The 17,936-nt window shown below is 42.3% G+C and overlaps 1 protein-coding gene across 2 annotated transcripts in view; it reads left to right on the forward strand.

The window, feature by feature from the left end:
* Window positions 1–17,936, forward strand: part of SPRED2 (sprouty related EVH1 domain containing 2) — a 120,111-nt gene that overhangs the window by 61,918 nt on the left and 40,257 nt on the right. The gene's annotated exons all lie outside the window — the stretch shown is intronic.

Raw genomic sequence — 17,936 nt, forward strand, 5'->3', positions numbered from 1 at the left:
GAAAACATTTTGTTATGCAGTGTCAAAGATACTCAAAAGAAGAGAGAATAATGGAGCTGATTCCCATATACTCACTAAACAGATGCAACAGTAATCAAGATTTTGTCACATTTCTTTAAACTTCCCTTTTGGGGGGGGCAAAAATATTTCATAACAAATCTCATATATTATAGCATTTCATCCCAAGCATACTTTTTCTTTAAAGTAGACATTTTGTAAACAAAGTGCCGCTACCCACCTAACAGCATTATGCCAGGGACAAAATTTTGATGTGTATCTTTTTTTTTTCCACAAACTTGGTAACCTTACAGCATAAGAACCAAAATGCCTGTGCTAATTTCACTGACAGCTTAAAAGAGGAGGGGAGGGGTCTTTGCTTTCAATGCTAAACAAAATTATTTGGGGATGGGGCAGGTAAACAACTTGTGCTTGTGGTTCTCTAGACTGTAGTCTTGGGTATTGAGCTGTGCCATTTACTCCCCTGGTCATTTCACAGTATCATCCATGATTGATCATCGTAACTTACAGGAATTTTTTTTTAACAATATTTTAATTGGAAAAAGCATCTGTCAGCTGTCAGGCTTCCAGCTTCCACTTTTGAGAAGCAGGATGTTGAATGTGAGTAATGACACAACAGGCCTATAAAATGTGGACTAACCCTCGGATGACTCATCCAGTGCGATGCAGTATATTTGTCAAGGAGACTGAATCATATATGGGGGGAACCACTTCTCAAGCAGCCAGCTGGTTCTCAGGTCCGCAAGAGCTGATGCATTTTTATCAGAAGCGCTGTAGTAGCAATAATGCTAATATCCAGCACTTGGGCTCTACAATGTAGAGGAAATGGCATCACCCGCCAGGTATGTGCTTACTATTTACATGAACTTTATTTTCTTGTGGTTTCTCCTCTGCCTAACCTTTCTGTTGTCTGCTTGTAACATTTCTTAAGGGAGGGGGGGGATTATTCTGATTTTAAGTAACTAAAGTGTGTGTGTGTGTGTGTGTGTGTGCGTGCCCACGTGCAAGGACAGACAGGTAACCACTGGTCTTTTAATCGACACAGATCTCTTATCCACTCATCTCCCTTTCTGGAAACAAATTTCTCCTTACATGTTCAGATAGAAATGGTGTTAACCCAAACCTTTTAGTAAGCCTTAAATGATACTGCCTAGGAAACAGCAGAGGTGGTATATACCTTTTAAGATGGGGAGTGGGGTAGCTTAAAACAAACACACGAAAGAATAAAGAGAAGATGCACTGAGGAGGTAGTCCAGTGATAAAACTATTGTGTTTATTGTGTTGGATTTTTGTTTCTAATACTGTGCTTTTTCTTCTCCTCCAAGATGGATGACTTAGTGCCAGAAAGCTTTATTCCTCTACTAAGTGAATTATTTTTTTGCAAGTCAAAATTTGCTCATACTGAATTCATGCATTAACTTCTAGGTGGGAGAAAGGGTGGAGGAGATTGGTACCAACATTTAATTATAGCTTTCACATGATCTGAAGGATTGTTCTGCATAATTGGGAGGCTGTGTCGCCTGTCTGACCCTCTCTTCACTCACTAAATTTAAACAATGCCTGGCTAGTTAAGGCACATATCTTGTTTATTTGAGTGTATTAAACATTCCTATCTGTGTTGACAGTCCATTCAGCGTCTCCTCATATTTTATAAAAATACTTTTTGTATCCTACTTGTTAGGGACAGATGCTATGGTTAGTTTATAGCAGTACTATTTATACTTTTCTGGTCTGTCTGTCCAGAATGACTGGGTCAGGACCCGAAACACAACTGCCCACAAATTTGCCTAAGATTTAGTATTTGTAGAGCAGCCCTGTCTGTGGTGGTAAATTCTGTTATCACTTGGAGAGTGTTAAACAGATCTGGGGTTACCAAGCTGGAAAAAAAGGCAGTCTTTTTTTCTCTTCCCCTTTCTTGTAAAGCTCGTAATAATGACTTGTTTTCCTTGAGGTATGTGTAATTTAAACTGTCAGTAAATGTGTTAAATTTACTTAATACATTCAGGAGTTGGGATGGTATGGTGAACCAGCATGAAGTGGGTCTGTTCCATGTGTTTCTGTTTGTTTTGTAAGTTAGTTGTTGTTCAGTCATTCTGTTGTGTCCAACTCTGCGACCCCGTGGACTGTAGCCTGCCAGGCTCCTGTCTGTGAAATTTCCAGGCAAGAATATTGGGGTGGGTTGACATTCCCTTCTCCAGGGGATCTTCCCAACCCAGGGATCGAACCTGTGTCTCCTTCATTGGTAGGTGGATTCTTTACCACTGAGCCACCAGGGAAGCCCTTTGTAGATTAAGGGGTACACTTTTTTTAGAATGGCCAATTTGTTTCTGGAGACACGACTATCTCCAAATTTCATTAAATTTGTCTTCTATAAATGAAAGCCACCTGTTAGGCTGTAACATGCTAATTATGGTGAGGACAATAATGAGGAACAGTATTTGAAATATGTGGGGGTTTTGCTAAGAATTTTCCTGCCCACATCTGTACTGCTTATTTTTATGTGTATGTCTACACAGGCATATATAGTGAATATTTAATAATAGCACTTGGTGATATTAAAAAATACTTCAGATTCAGAGTGAGAGTCCTTTTCATTCCTTCTCATTAACTTTTTTTTTTTAAGTTATGGAAGAAACTCTTCTTTAAAAATGTAGCTTGAGCTGAAGCCTGAGTTTTGCCATTTTTATAGCGAGCAGGGTTGTCTCTCCAAGCCTTGGTGGGATGCTACACTCAGCCCAGGGCTCATTTTGTTAAAAGTCTTTAGAAAAATAAGGTGACTTAATGTGAATTAAGGGGAGATTAGCTAGTTTGTCTTGATTTTGCTAAAATCTTAGACTTTGATATCTTTTTTTTCCCCCTCTTGAGGCCTACAGAAAGTATTTTAGGCAAGTATATGAAAACATTTGCAGTTCTTGATTTATTGGTGTTTTTCTATGTCTGTGAAAAGGTCTTGTTCTCCTGTGACTGGTGCAGTTGAGACTAACTCAGGTCTTGTCCATGTTATTTCAGGGCAGCATAGACTTCTTTTGACGTCAGTTACTTTTTACCCTCATGGCATACTGAGCTCTACCATCCGCGGTGATAGTCATCCCTGCAGGTTCTAGCAGTTCTCGGGAGCCCCTGGGATGTTAAGCCCCATGAGCCTTGGTTCAAAGTGGCCACCTGGTTTTCAGATGCCTACTCTCCCTTTTGAGGGAAGGGGCATACGGAGCACAGGTGGTACCTAGGGTCCCCATCCTTCAACGTGGGAGCGATTAATAGACATTGAATGAGATGCTGCCCTTGTTCAGAGCTCTGTGCTGGGTAATGTTAAATTTTAAAAGGCTGTGGTCTGGGCCTAGCCCCATCCTTGCTTTCATTCCCTCTTTGGTGGAGATCCATCATTACAGGCAACAGTTTCCTCCTGGGCTTACTAGAGTCCAGATTCTAGAGCCACTAATTGCTCTGTGTAGAAGCAACGTTTAGCTCTTCCCTTCTGATTCTTATGTATCTATCTTTTCTTGGATGGCTCTCACATCAGAGAAAGAACTGCCCTACTCAAAAATTCATTTGATAGTTTTGGTGGCTGTGTTTTCTGAGCCAAGTAGATCGGTAGCCTTGGACAAAGAATTTTTTTCCCCCTTCTTCCTTGAGGGGAGTGGCAGTCAAGGAGAGTGAATTCTCCAAGTTTATAACATCATGGATGTTCAAGTGGCGCTGATTAGTAAACACCAGGGGCAATCTTTCCCAATCTTTGAATTTTAAAGACCCCTCCCCTTTTGAGCATCTATTAAAATTATATTCTAATGACTCAAAGCTATAATGAGTTCAGTAACCATTTAAAAATACTATAGATTATCTATCAAATTAAAATATTTACTTGTATTTAGAAAGACTTGTTCGGTGAGCCTATGGTCTCCTTGCAGTGCTTGGTGGATGATTTATGGATGTCGGGTTATAACTGTAGCCCCGGGGGAAGGCTGGATCTGCCTGTTGTCCATTTCCTGGTGTCCTTTGCTCACTGTTCTGCTATTACGCTGTCCTCCCCACATCCAGGGTTTATGGCCACTCTGCCCTCACAGTGGGTGGGATTACTAACTGCTGCTGCTGGTGCTAAGTCGCTTCAGTGTCCCCATAGACGGCAGCCCACCAGGCTAACTCGTCCCTGGGATTCTCCAGGCAAGAACACTGGAGTGGGTTGCCATTTCCTTCTCCAGTGCATGAAAGTGAAAGTGAAGTCACTCAGTCTTGTCCGGCTCTTTATGACCCCATGGACTGCAGTTTACCAGGCTCCTCCATCCATAGGATTTTCCAGGCAAGAGTACTGGAGTGGGGTGCCATTACTAGCACTTGTAGATAAATCTTCTATCGTTTATCTGGAAATTTCGACTTTTCTGTGTGGCTCAGAAAAGCCAGCGACAAATACAGAACAGGCTAATGGCATCAACTCTGCTCTTAAGGACATGTGAATGGAGTGGATGACCACTCTGTTATCAGACCAGCATGGACTCTTAATAATCCTGAGCATTCTTCCAGGTATAAGTTTGCTGACAGCCTGTTTGCCTTGTTGTCTATGCCCAGATTGACTTAGGATGGAGAAGGGACAGTTACAGAAGCTATGCCCATTCATAATTGGATTCTAAATCACCAGAATTTTTTTAAATTAAAATTTATTTTTAATTTTTGTATTGTTTGGCCACACCATGCAGCAGATGGGGGTCTTTGTTCCCCAACCAGGGATCAAACCCATGCCCCCTGCATTGGCACTGCAGAGTCTTAACTACTGAACTGCCAGGGAAGTCCTCCAGCATTTCTTCATGGCTAATGATCACCAAAGAGCAAGCACATGCCTTGGCACCTGGGTGGCACTTCAGCCCTCAGAGAAAGCTCCTGGCCCACAGGACAGGCTGCCTTCCTTATGCACACTCTGAGCGAAGCCCGGGGAGTTCTCTGCGTTATCTTCACAGAGCTCTTTGCAGAGAACCACAGCAAGATACTATCTCTTTCCAGATTTCAGCCCCAAAGATGACTGTTCATTTTTAGTGTTCATTCATAGAATTGTAAAGATACTCAGATTGGAGATGTCCAAGTTGGATTTGGCTGTTTTGTGGCTTTCTTTTAAACACTCATTCCTTGTGCCCATCCAGTGGAAGAGATGGGGTGCCTGCCATTGCTCTGGCCCCACAGGGCCTGCTGTTTGACTGGGCCTCTTGAATTCCATCAAATGGAGCGCAGACAGCATGTGTCATAGAGGCTGCTTGGGAAGGGTAAGGAGCAAAATTAGTGTCTGTGGGTGGGCATGTGTTCTCATCACATCGCCAAAGAACTGCAGTGTGCAAAATCTGGCAGGAGCTCATTCCAAAGAAAAATAAAACAGCCCCTCTTTCTGCTTTGAAAAATATTAAAAAAACATCACTAGCCCCCATGTTAAAGAAATGGAATCATTAAAAATGCATCTGTGCGTATGTATGTATGTTTTAAATAATTTGAAAAACTGAGGTTGGAATAGAAGAAATAAAAAGGTACTCATCGTAAAAAATAGTTTTTAGGGATTCTGTCGCTCATTCTGTAAACATGACAAGCTTTCTATTAGAACGTAATTGGCCAAGGATTAGGGGAATTCGTTAAGAGTTACCAACTAGGGGAAAGCCTGTTATGCTTAACTTCTGTTCTTCTTTGAGAGGATTTTGGAAGAAAAGCTATTTTTTGACTCAGGGAAGCCAATTACAAAGGAAATGTTTGTGTTTTTCATGTATGCAATTCGCCTTGTATCCCAAGGAACAGAAGGGTATGCAACACTTAAAGTCGTATTTGAAACACAAGGTCTCCCTTTGATAGTTACCATGAGAAGATCTGACACTTTGTTAATCTCTCCTCGTGGTACAGAAGAATATTTCTTAGATTAAAAGCATGCTTATAATATGTGTAGTTTGCACAACAGATATATACTACTTTCATAATTAGGGGAGAGTTTGTAGGGGTTTTTTAAATAGTGGTAATGTGAGGGCAACAGAAATGTCCTTTAGCCAAAACCCCAAATTTATGAATTTCAGGTCATTTTTGAGTATACCTACTTCCAGAGCCCCCTTTTTATTTCTCAAGCTAATTGACTTTCTGTGTGTGGAGGGGGCAAAAAACATAAAATTTACCATCTTAACCATTTTTAAGTGTCCAGTGTGTTCGTGTTAACTATATGTACATTATTGTACAACACATCTCTGAAGCCTTTTCATCTTGAAACTGTAACCATTAAACAACTCCCATATCCCCCTACCCCAGCTCTTCACAGCCTCTATTCTGTTTTCTGCTTCTCTGAGTTTTGCTACTTTAAATACTAGAGTTTAAAAGTGGAGTCACGCAGTATTTGTCTCTTTGTAACTGACTTATTTCACTTAGCATAATATCCTCAGAGTTCTTTCATGTTGTAACATATGGTGGGATTTCTTCCCTTTTTAAAGCTGAAAAATATTCTGTTGAATGTGTTTCTTTACCCATTATCCCCTGATAGACATGGAGGTAGTTTCCACCTCTTGGCTATTGTGAATAATGCTTCAGTGAACATGGATGTGAAATTAATTGCCCTTTGAAATAGGATTTGACTTTCAATAAATGTGAGGGCTAATTCCTTGTGTACAAGCACAAGAAAAGGTGCCATCATGTCCGATCACCCTTTTCAAGTTGGCTCAAGAGCTCCCATATACTGAGTTTCTCACTGTGGGAAATGGCTTGATATGGAGCAGTTTTCAGTCCCGGATGGGATATTTATGCTTCCTTCAGGGATCATGACATCCCTAGGGATGAGCTTAGTCCCGGGCGGTGGCTGAAACACACTGGTGAATGAGCTCTGGGTAGTTCTTCTCAATGAGATGTTAGGACAGGAGCCCTTTCATCCTCTCCTGATACTAGATGACAGCCTGCAGCATGGCTTCATGGTGTTGTGATTGCATCTGTTGAGCCACCCAGATTGCCACCTTACCTGTAAAGCTCTCTGCTGGGAGAAGTTGGCCCCGGCTGCTGGGTTGACTTGCCTTGGGCAGTAGTCTTTAGGTATTGCTGAATGCATGACCAAAAGCTAGGTTGGGCTCCCTGGAGTAAGTGTGTTGGTGATAGCCAAGAAGAAAGCCCAAATTCAGCAGCTTATTAGCCTCCAAAGCTCTCATTATCTGCGAAGATCCTAAGTCTTACAATCAAATGGCTATCAGTCTTCCTCACTAGCCCTAGTGTTTCTTGGAAGTTCTTTCTGAATTCAAACTAGAATACTCTCCTACAAATGAAATAGTATTTTAAGGAGATGGTGTTAAACTGTAAACAATCTTGGTAGTTAGTTGGCCTACACATTCTCCTTACCTCCCAGTTCTTTATATGGCAGGAAAGAAACTTCATGGAAGCACATGTACCAAGAGCAGGGCTCTGTTTTGTAATATCTCAGAAGGAAATTGCCCTCATAGATCAAATCCTGTCCCTCTGTGTGTAAGTCAAGGACTAGCCAAGGGTGGCTACTACGTGATTAATTACTGTTTTGCCATGGTAAAAGAAAAGAGCGGTGACACTCGTTCACATTCCTAAAGCATTGGCACTCTTACGGTTGTTACATTGCATTGAAACCAGTCCTTGGGAGTCCAGATCACTTAAGTGCTTTCCGTTTGGTTTGTCTGCTTGCTTGCTGCTGCTGCGTAGCTGCTCAGCTATGTCCGAATCTTTGCGACCCCATGGACTGTAGCCCGACAGGCTCCTCTGTCCATGGAGATTCTCCAGGCAAGAATACTGGAGTGGGGGCTTTCCTGGTGGCTCAGATGGTAAAAAGTACTGGGGTGGGTTGCGATGCCCTCCCCCAGGTTATCTTCCCAACCCAGGGATTGAACCCAGGTCTCCCGCATTGCAGGTGGATTCTTTACCCTCTGAGCCACCAGGGAAGCTTGGTGTAAAGATTCCTCAACCTTAGTAGCAGGTGACTGTCAACTGCTCTGTTTTGAGCTATTCTAGATATTCAAGTAGGGCCAAATTCCAAGGCCCCAAAATGAAGCCTACCTCTGGAGTTTAGGAGTTTCTCCTTGCTTGTCCTGTCTCCCCTACCCCACACCGAGGTAGGGAAACTCCGCAAAACCCAGCCAGAGCCAAGTAAAACTGGCTGTTTCCACCCAAGGAGGGAAAGAGAGGTGTCTGTTAAGGAGACTGTCAGTGAGTGGTAAAAAAAAAAACATTTGGGAATGAGTCTGCGTCAGGTATTTTAGGAATTGATTAGGCTTTCGTGCGCTGACTTGGGAATCAATCCTGCTGCTCACCATTTTATGTTGTTCTGTGGGGAAAATACGTTTTCTAGTTTCAAACAGCTAATTTACAAGAAAACTTTTGGGCCAGAACTCACTTGTGACATTGAAGCAGCCTGGCCTCAGTGTGAAGTGTGAAGTGCACAGTGTTGGTTTGTCAGAGGTCTACAAGTCAGTGTCTCTCTCCATCTTTAAGTTATGCGGTTGCTTCATTACCTTTTCTTAACATTGTCCCCCTTTCTCTCTGAAAGTAGAAAAATTGGTATTGGAGCAACTGTCTTGGGTCAAATGATAAAGCTTGTAGGAAGAACCATTTGGGAAAAGAGAGGCAGATCCCTTTTCTCTTCTTTGCCTGAATTTGCTCCATACGTATGTTTTGGAGATTTTCCTCCATGTGGCTAAGGGGAATCTCACATCCGTGGATGTATAAACCCAGCTAGATGGCTAGACTGCACCTGTTTTGTTCCAGGATCTTATTGTGTGTGTGCGTAGTTGCTCAGTTGTGTCTGACTCTTTTCAACCACATGGATTGTATCCTGCCAGGCTCCTTTGTCCATAGGGATTCTCCAGGCAAGAATACTGGAGTGGGTTGCCATGCCCTCCTCCAGGGGATCTTCCCAACCCAGGGATCAAACCCAGGTGTCCTGAACTACAGGTGGATTCTCTACCATCTGAGCCACCAGGGAAATCCAAAGATCTTATTAAACTGATTAAAACTCAGTTTTCATCGTTTTCTTGCTTTTTTGTAGTACTTCGATACACCAGGTTTGTTCCTGGGAACTTTATAATTGCATAATACTTACAGTGAGGAAACATATCTGTTCATCTGTCATGGTTTCAGATCTTTGTGGTTTCAGACTTTTTCTTCACTTCGAAAGATGTTTTCAGTTGCATTTTACTGCTGAAAGTTTTCTGATTTGCTTTTGTAGAATATTTCCTAACGCCTCTGACATGACTTTACAGCCATGTATTTTTTATTTGTTTGTTTTGTTTTTTAAAAACACACTTTATTTTTAAACACTTCATTTTATTTGTTTTATATATTTATTTATTTTGTGGCCACACCCGTTGACATGTGGGATCTTAATTTCCTGACCAGCAATCAGGAACCCGAGCCCCCCGCGGTGGAAGCGTAGGGTCTTAACTACAGGACTACCAGGGAAGTCCTTGGCTATGTGGCTTTTTTTTAATGCATAGTTAAAAAGAGGCCAAAGATGATGACAAGGGACCTTCAAAGGTCATTGGGCCCTTCCCCCTCATTTTAAAATAATACATGAGAAATTGGGACTCAGTGGTAGAATCTGGACTGTCTCAGCCAGGAGGGAGAAGAGGTCATTTTTGTTTAGGGCACTAGTTACGCCATGTAGATCCCAAAACAAGAATTGCCTCTGTTGGTGTGAAACTGCCAAACCAAGGAGGACTTCCCAGCCCTGCCCCCTAGCTCTGCCCTTTCTGCACGTGGCCATGCTATTAGTGATACCTCTTGTTTTCTGTTTGATGTTTTTAACAGTCAGTTCTGTATTTTAAGAGACCCATGAGAAAAGCCTCTCTTATATACTCTAGACAATCTAGCTGAGATAGGAGACCTTTGCCATAATTCTGGGCCTCTTTAAAACAAGGCGTAGAAGGCGTAGGAGGTCTGGGGTGGGGATTGTTTAGTGATTGGATCTTAGTCCTTTATCTGTCCCTAATGCCAGTAACCTTAAACTAGTCCCTTCTCCAGTCTGGACTTTTAATTTTTCCATCTAAGTGAGGGCTCTGGAACAGATGGTTTCCATGATTCTTTCTGGCTTTAAAGGTGTGTAACTAAATCGTTTGGCTCTTGACTAGTAATAATTGAAGACCTGAACTGCCCCTGCAAGCCCACCTCTACATATCTGGGAATGGAAGGGATCTAGAAGTCTTTAGGGAGAACAAATGCTTCACATGTGCTTTTGTTTATTTGGTTTTTCATCTCTGATGAGGGAGGTGGCAGAATTCTAGGAGGAAAGGAATTAAATGAATTGGTAATTCTTGCCTCTTGAAATGGTGTCCATGTTCAATGGATCATAATCCAGTCTGCTTGTCACTAACAGAACATGCTGATTTTCCTCCCTGTGGGTTAAATTATCACCTCCTTTTGAAAACAGATCTTATTAAGGACAGATTTGTAAGAGATTTTGTAGGTTTAGAATTTCGTACTACCATAGGTTGATAAAGTAGTTTCCCCCAGGTGACTCCGTGGGTAAAATCTGCCACGATGCAGGAGACACAAGAGACGAAGGTTTGATCGCTGGGTCTGGAATATCCCCCGGAGAAGGGCATGGCAACCCACTGCAATATTCTTGCCTGGAGAATCCCGTGGACAGAGGAGCCTGGTGGGCTACAGTCTATAGGGTCGAAAGAGGGTACAACCGAGCACAACCGTTTGGCCATGGTTTGCTTTGGAGTGGAGAGTGGTAGGTGGCAGGTGAAAAAACAGGAAATGTGTCCTGGATAGCGTAAGGAGAAGCAACCAGATTTTTCACTACCATTATCAGCGTCTTCTAGGTTTAGTGTTGATCTCCATCTAGAATGAAGTGTTAGTCGCTCAGTCATGTCCGACTCTTTGCGACCCCATGGACTGTATAGCCTGACAGGCTCCTCTGTCCATGGAATAGAACACTGTAAATTTTCTCTCTCTCCTATGTCTTCAAGTGTTCAGAAGAGTTGAAAGAAGTATACAGTCAATACTACAGCCTACAACCAGCATTTTACTGTTACTTCTTTATCACAACATAATCTATCCATCCATCCATGCATCTATCCATCCATCCCTTCCTCCCTCCCTTGGTCTATCCAAGATGCTGTGTTATTTTCCTATGCATTTCAAACTAAGTTGCCGATATTGTGAGCTTTCTCCCTAACCGTTTCAGCATGTGGTCATTAAGCTCTCTCTTCCTTTTTGTTTTCTCTAATTTGTTGAGAAAGAAAGCGAAGATTTTTGAGAAAGTCAGGCGCGGAAGTTCAAGGGCTGCAATTTAAAGACCTGAATTGGAGATTATTAACTTGAAACAACTCCCTTTGCCATTTGTGTTTTGAAGCACCAATTTTTCTATTACATGTGTACTTTAATGTGGGGAGAGTTAATTTTGTTTAGTAACCTAACATTTCCATTAGCTGGCCTTTGGGGGTTTAAATGTGGATCATAAATACCATTTTTGGAAGGGTGTGTAAAACAGAGGGAAAGTCAAAGAAAATTATTGCTTTCGGAGAAAAAAGTAGGAGAAGAAAGGGTTCTTCAGCAGCGGGTCATTTTGTTTGTTTCAAGTTGGTAATCCTTTGATCTTGATTAATTATGAACTCCACTGAACTCCAGGCTCAGTGAAGCAGCAGACAATAAAAGCAAAATCTTAAACCTAGACTCAGACTTTGGCCTCTTGCCTGCCAGAACTCTCTCCCCACTTAACACTGTATGATCACCCTGAAACTCACCCTTTAGGACAGAACCATTTTAGTCTGTAAGTAGATTCATTCTATTTTGGTTTGAATAAAATAAATTTCATTTTTTAAAGTGGTGTGTTCATGTCAGAATTGTTTATGTTTTAATGATTTTTTAGAATAACTCAGAAATCACCATTGATTGCCTTGAATGTTAATGAACTGTTGTGATAAAATTTCACTAGAATTTCCTAAAATGTTTTAGGTGGTCTTAAAATATCCATGTTAGCCATGTTAGAGAATCTGTGTATAAGTCTATGATAGAATTAACATTAAAATAAGGACTTTAGGAAGGTCACACTGCTATGTTTAAAATGGATAACCAATAAGGATCTCCTGGATAGCACAGAGAACTCTGCTCAACGTTATGTGTTAGCCTAGATGGGAGGTGGTTTGGGGGAGAATGGATACATGTAGATATATGGCTGACTCCCTTCACTGTGAAACTGCCACAGCATTGTTGTTAATCAGCTAGTTAGTTGCTCAGTCGTGTCTGACTCTTTTCAACCCTATAGACTATAGCCTGCCAGGATCCTCTGTCCATGGAATTCTCCAGGCAGGAATACCTGAGTGGGTACCCATTACCTTCTTCAGGGGCTCTTCCCCACCCAGGGACTGAACCCAAGTCTCCTGCATTGCAGGCAGATTCTTTACTGTCTGAGCCACCAAGGAATCAGTTATATCCCAATACAAAATAGAAAGTTTGAAGTTTGGGGGAAAAAATAAGACAATCATTAGATCTACCTATTAAAAAAGTAAAACACAGCTACATTGATATATTTATCTTGTTATTTCAATAACTGTCTACAGCCTATGTGGTTCCTGAATGTACCCGGAATGAGAAAAGGAATGAGAAGTCTAGGCAGGTTGGGGGCACATTCAGGTGGGTCTGACAGCCTTGCCTGGCGAAGGAGACTTGCCTTGAAAGAGCTTAAATCAGAATTATCCCCCTCATGCTAGTATAATTGTATTTTGCAATGTGACATCCCAGAGAATTGTTTGATACTGGGTTTTTAAAAAGAGGTCTTTACCAAAAAATTTTTAACTTTTTTGAATTCAGTGGAATTGTACATTAAAAATAAAAAGCTTTAGTGGTATTATATTTACTTCCAATTCTAAGAATTTTTGTTGGTGGAGGAGGGTAGTATGAGTTACTTTCCTAGAGCCAGTATTTTAAACTCAAAAATAATTTAAAATCCATCCCAGGGACTTCTCTGGCAGTCTAGTGGTTAACACTTCATCTTTCAGGACAGGGGATGTGGGATCGATCCCTGGTCAGTGTGTTAAGATCCCACATGCCCCAGAGCCAAAAAACCAAAACATAAAAACAGAAGCAATATTGTAACAAATTCAATAAAGACTTAGGGGAAAAAAAAGAATGGTCCACGTTAACAAAGAAAAAGTCTTAGAAAACATAAAATGCATCCAGAGCAGCAGGTATTACCTGCAGTGTAGATACTTGAAGGGCTTCCCTTGTGCACTAGTGGTGAAGAACCTGCCTCCCAGTGCAGCAGACGTAAGAGGATTTGATCCCTGGGTTGGGAAGATTCCTTGGAGGAGGGCATGACAACCCACTCCAGTATTCTTGCCTGGAGAATCCATGAACCGAGGAGCCTGACGGGCCACAGTCCATGGGGTCACAGAGTCAGACACAACTGAAGAGACTTAGCATGCATGCATAGATCCTTGACAAATAAGGATACAAAAGTCCCAGTGGTCGGTCAAGCAAATAATCTACCTAGGATCTATGGGGTACCAGGAGTCTCCAGTTGCCTGGACCCGCAAGGGTGGGGAAATTAGGATTTCTTCTACTAGTAGAGATTAGAGCAAACCATTTTCAAATTTCAAGAAAAAATGATTACTTTCTTCACTGATTGTTCATTTCTGATGATGAACGACCACGCCCGTCCTGCCCCATCTTCTCCAGACTTGACCTCAGCCAGGCCTGTCTTCTCCTAGTGTGGAGCATTACTCACCTCAAGAGGTAGTCGCTCAGGAAAGTTATATTGACTCAGGGAGAGATGCCAAAGAGCCATTAAAAAATCTGTCTTGGACACAACTCCTAAAATTGCCTTTCGGGTGCTAAGATTTACTTCAGCCAACACTTCATTGCCCAGGTTTGAAACTGCCCAGTGTTATGGTTTTACGTTGTACATTAATAGCATAACAGCCCTAATGCCTTTATCTTTTTTGTGCCCCAGTTAGAAGTGGTCTGTCATTATGGATATTATAGAGTTAGTATTCTTGAGGTTTCTGAATTTAAATGTAGGCAGGAAAGGTTTTTTGGCTGAAGGAAAGAAACAGAACTATAGCTCCGTCCTTAAGGCACTGGATATGTTAAATAAGTAAAATCAAAAGGTTTGGGTAAGAAGATTTTTCCAAAAGAAAAAAAAGTCAAGAGCCACAGAAATAGAATCTAGCTGAATCACCCTTTCTTTGTGGAGGCTATATGCATCCTCAAACTGCAGGTGATAAAAGCTTAGAGGTTAAATTTTAAATTGTGTTTTAAAGACAGTACAGTGGAGTGATTCTGATAGTACTTTGTAAATCTTAATGAGAAGGAAGCCCCAAAACCAGTGTTTTATAAGGTCACCTCCAGCACACCTGGGCACTGCTGTGTGCATCATCGCCTCCCGTTCACAGTGTGGAGAGGTTTGCCCTTGAAATTGAGGGTGTTACTGAGGCAAGGGAATGGGGGCCACCAGAAGCTCTGACTTGCTTTGGCCAGCTGTAAGTGTTTCTAGCTCACCAGAGTGCTCCACGGTCGGTATTTCCAGGCCTCAGGGATGTCAGAGGACCCCTAATTGTCTCTGGAATTTCCTCAACTATTTCCTCCCAGGCCTCTTAAGCCTCTGTCAAGATCATATGTTTAACTTCTAGCCCTGATCTTTGTTCCTTTGTGTCTTGGCTTCATTTTCTTTTCTTGGCCATTATGGATCACGTGAGCAGCAGCTACCCTCTGCTTGGGGCAGCCGGCAGAGTCCATGCCTGTGGACATCCTCTGGGTGTGTGTTTCAGCCTCATGTGTCAGGGGTGTTCGGTGCATGTATTTTTCTGGCTCTCATGGCCTGAAAGTGTCAGGTAGCACTTGGAGACTGGAAAACGCATCTCTTCACAGCACATGGTAACGTAAAGGAGAAAATTGCGGATAATATTATAAGCAAAGGCATTGGCATTTATTTTGAATCACTGAAACACTAGTATTAAAATTTCAGTAGGAAAATAAAATACTAGAGGCCTATGTCTAATATAGTTCACCTTGCTCAGATTGGTTCTAAAGAATGATTTAGAAATTATTAAATTTAAGAATCATTCCTATTTCAAGTGTCAATTGTGTGGCAATGCCTCTTGTAATAATAGAGAAAATGACCCCTTATATGTGCACTAGAAAACAGTATGTGGGTGAGGAGGTCTGTTTATATGCTTCAGGGTAGCTAGGTAGCAAGAACAACAGAGATGCTGGACTTACATGGGGCACGTGAGGATGAGAAGGGGCATACCCCTTCAGTGTCAGGGTGGAACATGGACAGGAGGGCTCCAGTGGCCTTGCAGAACAGCAGAACTCACTGGGTATGATGCAAGATTAATGTAGGGATTCCTAGGGAATTCCCTGGTACTCCAGTGGTTAGGAGGGGCTTCCCTAGTAGCTCAGCTGGTAAAGAATCTTCCTGCAATGCAGGAGATCCCAGTTCGAGTCCTGGGTCAGGAAGATCCACTGGAGAAGGGATAGGCTACCCACCCCAGTATTCTTGGGCTTCCCTGGTGCTTCAGCTGGTAAAGAATCCGCCTGCAACACGGGAGACTGGGGTTTGATCCCTGAGTTGGGAAGATCCCCTGGAGAAGGAAAAGGCTCCCTACTCCAGCATTTTGGCCTGGAGAATTCCATGGACTGTGTAGTCCATGGGGTCACAAAGAGTTGGACACAACTCTTCCACTTTCACTTTCCAGTGGTTAGGTCTCCTTGCTTTCACTGCCATGCCCTGGAGTTCAAATCCCTCATAGGGGAACTAAGATCCTGCAAGCCGCCTGCCAAAAAAATAAAGTGGGAATCCCTAAAATATTTTTTAATTATCTTCACTCCCCAGATTCTGAGCCCAGCACTAGTAAAGGAGGAAAACCTATTCAATTCCATAGTATAGGCAGGAACCTCCTGCTTTCAGCCTAATTAGTTCCTGGATGAAGGTTATATCCCCTTGTCGTTACAAGGCAAGCACCCACCACCATCGCCTTCCAGGTATCATGTTATATATTGGGGTTCCATTCTGAAAACTCATTACATACCATTTTAAAAATACATAAATGGATCACAAAGATAAAACATATGAAAGTGCTGCTGTAATCTTCTGGGGATTAGACAAGATGAGCTACAACGTCTCAGAAATGCAGGGACACAATGAAGATTGGATGGAGAGCCTGCTTTCTTCTCTGGGTAAATCTGATGCCTTGGCAGAGGGCCCTGGCGTCATCCAAAATTACAGTGTTAGTACCTGTTCGAGGTACATGGATTCTTTTGCTAGTAGATAATGGGGTAGGGCAGTTTCCAAGACAACTCCATCAAGTGTACCTCATGGCTGATTTCATGGGTGTTAAGTAACCGAGGAGGCCTTTTTCTTGGGTGATCTTAGCTCATGTTTTAGCTCCCCCAACTCTGATTTCACGTAAACCAGTTCTCTTCCTTAATGTTCAGAAAAGTCCTTCTCTGCTTCTTAGAGGCTGCTCATTAGTATTTGAGAGGAGAGCTGGTGCCTTCACCAGAATTGGCTCCTGCAGGTCTTACATCTCTAGCTGCTTTTCTTATCACTGTTGCCTGTAATGGCCTAACAATACAAATTTAGACAGAAAGCAAGCACCCAGTCCCAATACTTCATGGCAAATAGATGGAGAAACAGTGTAGACAGTGGCTGACTTTATTTTGGGGGGCTCCAAAATCACTGCAGATGGGGATTTCAGCCATGGAATGAAAAGAGGCTTGCTTCTTGGAAGAAAAGTTATGACCAACCTAGAGAGCATATTCAAAAGCAGAGACATTACTTTGCCAACAAAGGTCCGTCTAGTCAAGGCTATGGTTTTTCCAGTGGTCATGTATGGATGTGAGAGTTGGACTATAAAGAAAGCTGAGCACCAAAGAGTTGATACTTTTGAACTGAGGTGTTGGAGAAGACTCTTGAGAGTCCCTTGGACTGCAAGGAGATCCAAATAGTCCATACTAAAGGGAATCAGTCCTGAATGTTCATTGGAAGGACTGATATTGAAGCTGAAACTCCAATACTTTGGCCACCTGATGCAAAGAACTAAATCATTTGAAAAGACCCTGATGCTTGGAAAGATTGAAGGTGAGCAGAGAAGGGGACGACAGAGGATGAGATGGTTGGATGGCATCACCGACTCATTGGACATGAGTTTGAGTAAACTCCAGGAGTTGGTGATGGACAGGGAGGCCTAGCATGCTGCAATACATGGGGTCGCAAAGAGTTAGACATAACTGAGCGACTGAACTGAACTGAAGCAGGCGAGCAAGTGTTCTCTGCTTCCAGGGGTTTGAATAGAGCTGAAAAACCACATTATCGCCATGCATAAAACTCCATTATGTACAGCTTTCCTTGCCTGTAAAGTATGGGTTATATACATTTCTAAAACCAATACAGCACTTTAAAAAAATTAAGTAGTTGATAATTAATAGAACTCAAAAAACCACCACCCACTTAAATAGAATATGACCCATACCTTTGGCTTCTTAGCACATTTGATCCTGCTGACATAGTCTGTTGATTCTTTTTAAAAAGATGACAAGATATATATTTTATGCACCTATATTTTATACCTATACCTAATGCTTTAAATATATATGTATATACACACACAATTCGGTGAACTCAGAGAGCTTTTCTAAATCTATAAGCACAAGGAAGACTCGAGGTTGGTATGGTGGGGGCGGCTAATTGCAATGATGAGTGCCCGCCCCCCCCACCCCAACCGACCACCCCACCACCCCCACCCCCACCCCCACCCCCGCCTGGCCCAGGACATAGTGTTATATTTGGCTCAGCGGGCAGCTAGGGGTTATGCTGAGGCCAAGAGGGAGCCTGAGAGGCGCGATCCTTGCTAATCCCTCTCAAGGTCTGGTGAAGTGGAGAAGGATAGGAAAGAGGGCCGGGAGGAAATGAATGTATGTTTAGCATAATGGAGAGATAAAGGAGCCCTGTAATCAGACAA

The sequence above is a fragment of the Ovis canadensis genome, chromosome 3 (genome assembly GCF_042477335.2).
Source record: "Ovis canadensis isolate MfBH-ARS-UI-01 breed Bighorn chromosome 3, ARS-UI_OviCan_v2, whole genome shotgun sequence".
NCBI lineage: Eukaryota > Metazoa > Chordata > Mammalia > Artiodactyla > Bovidae > Ovis > Ovis canadensis.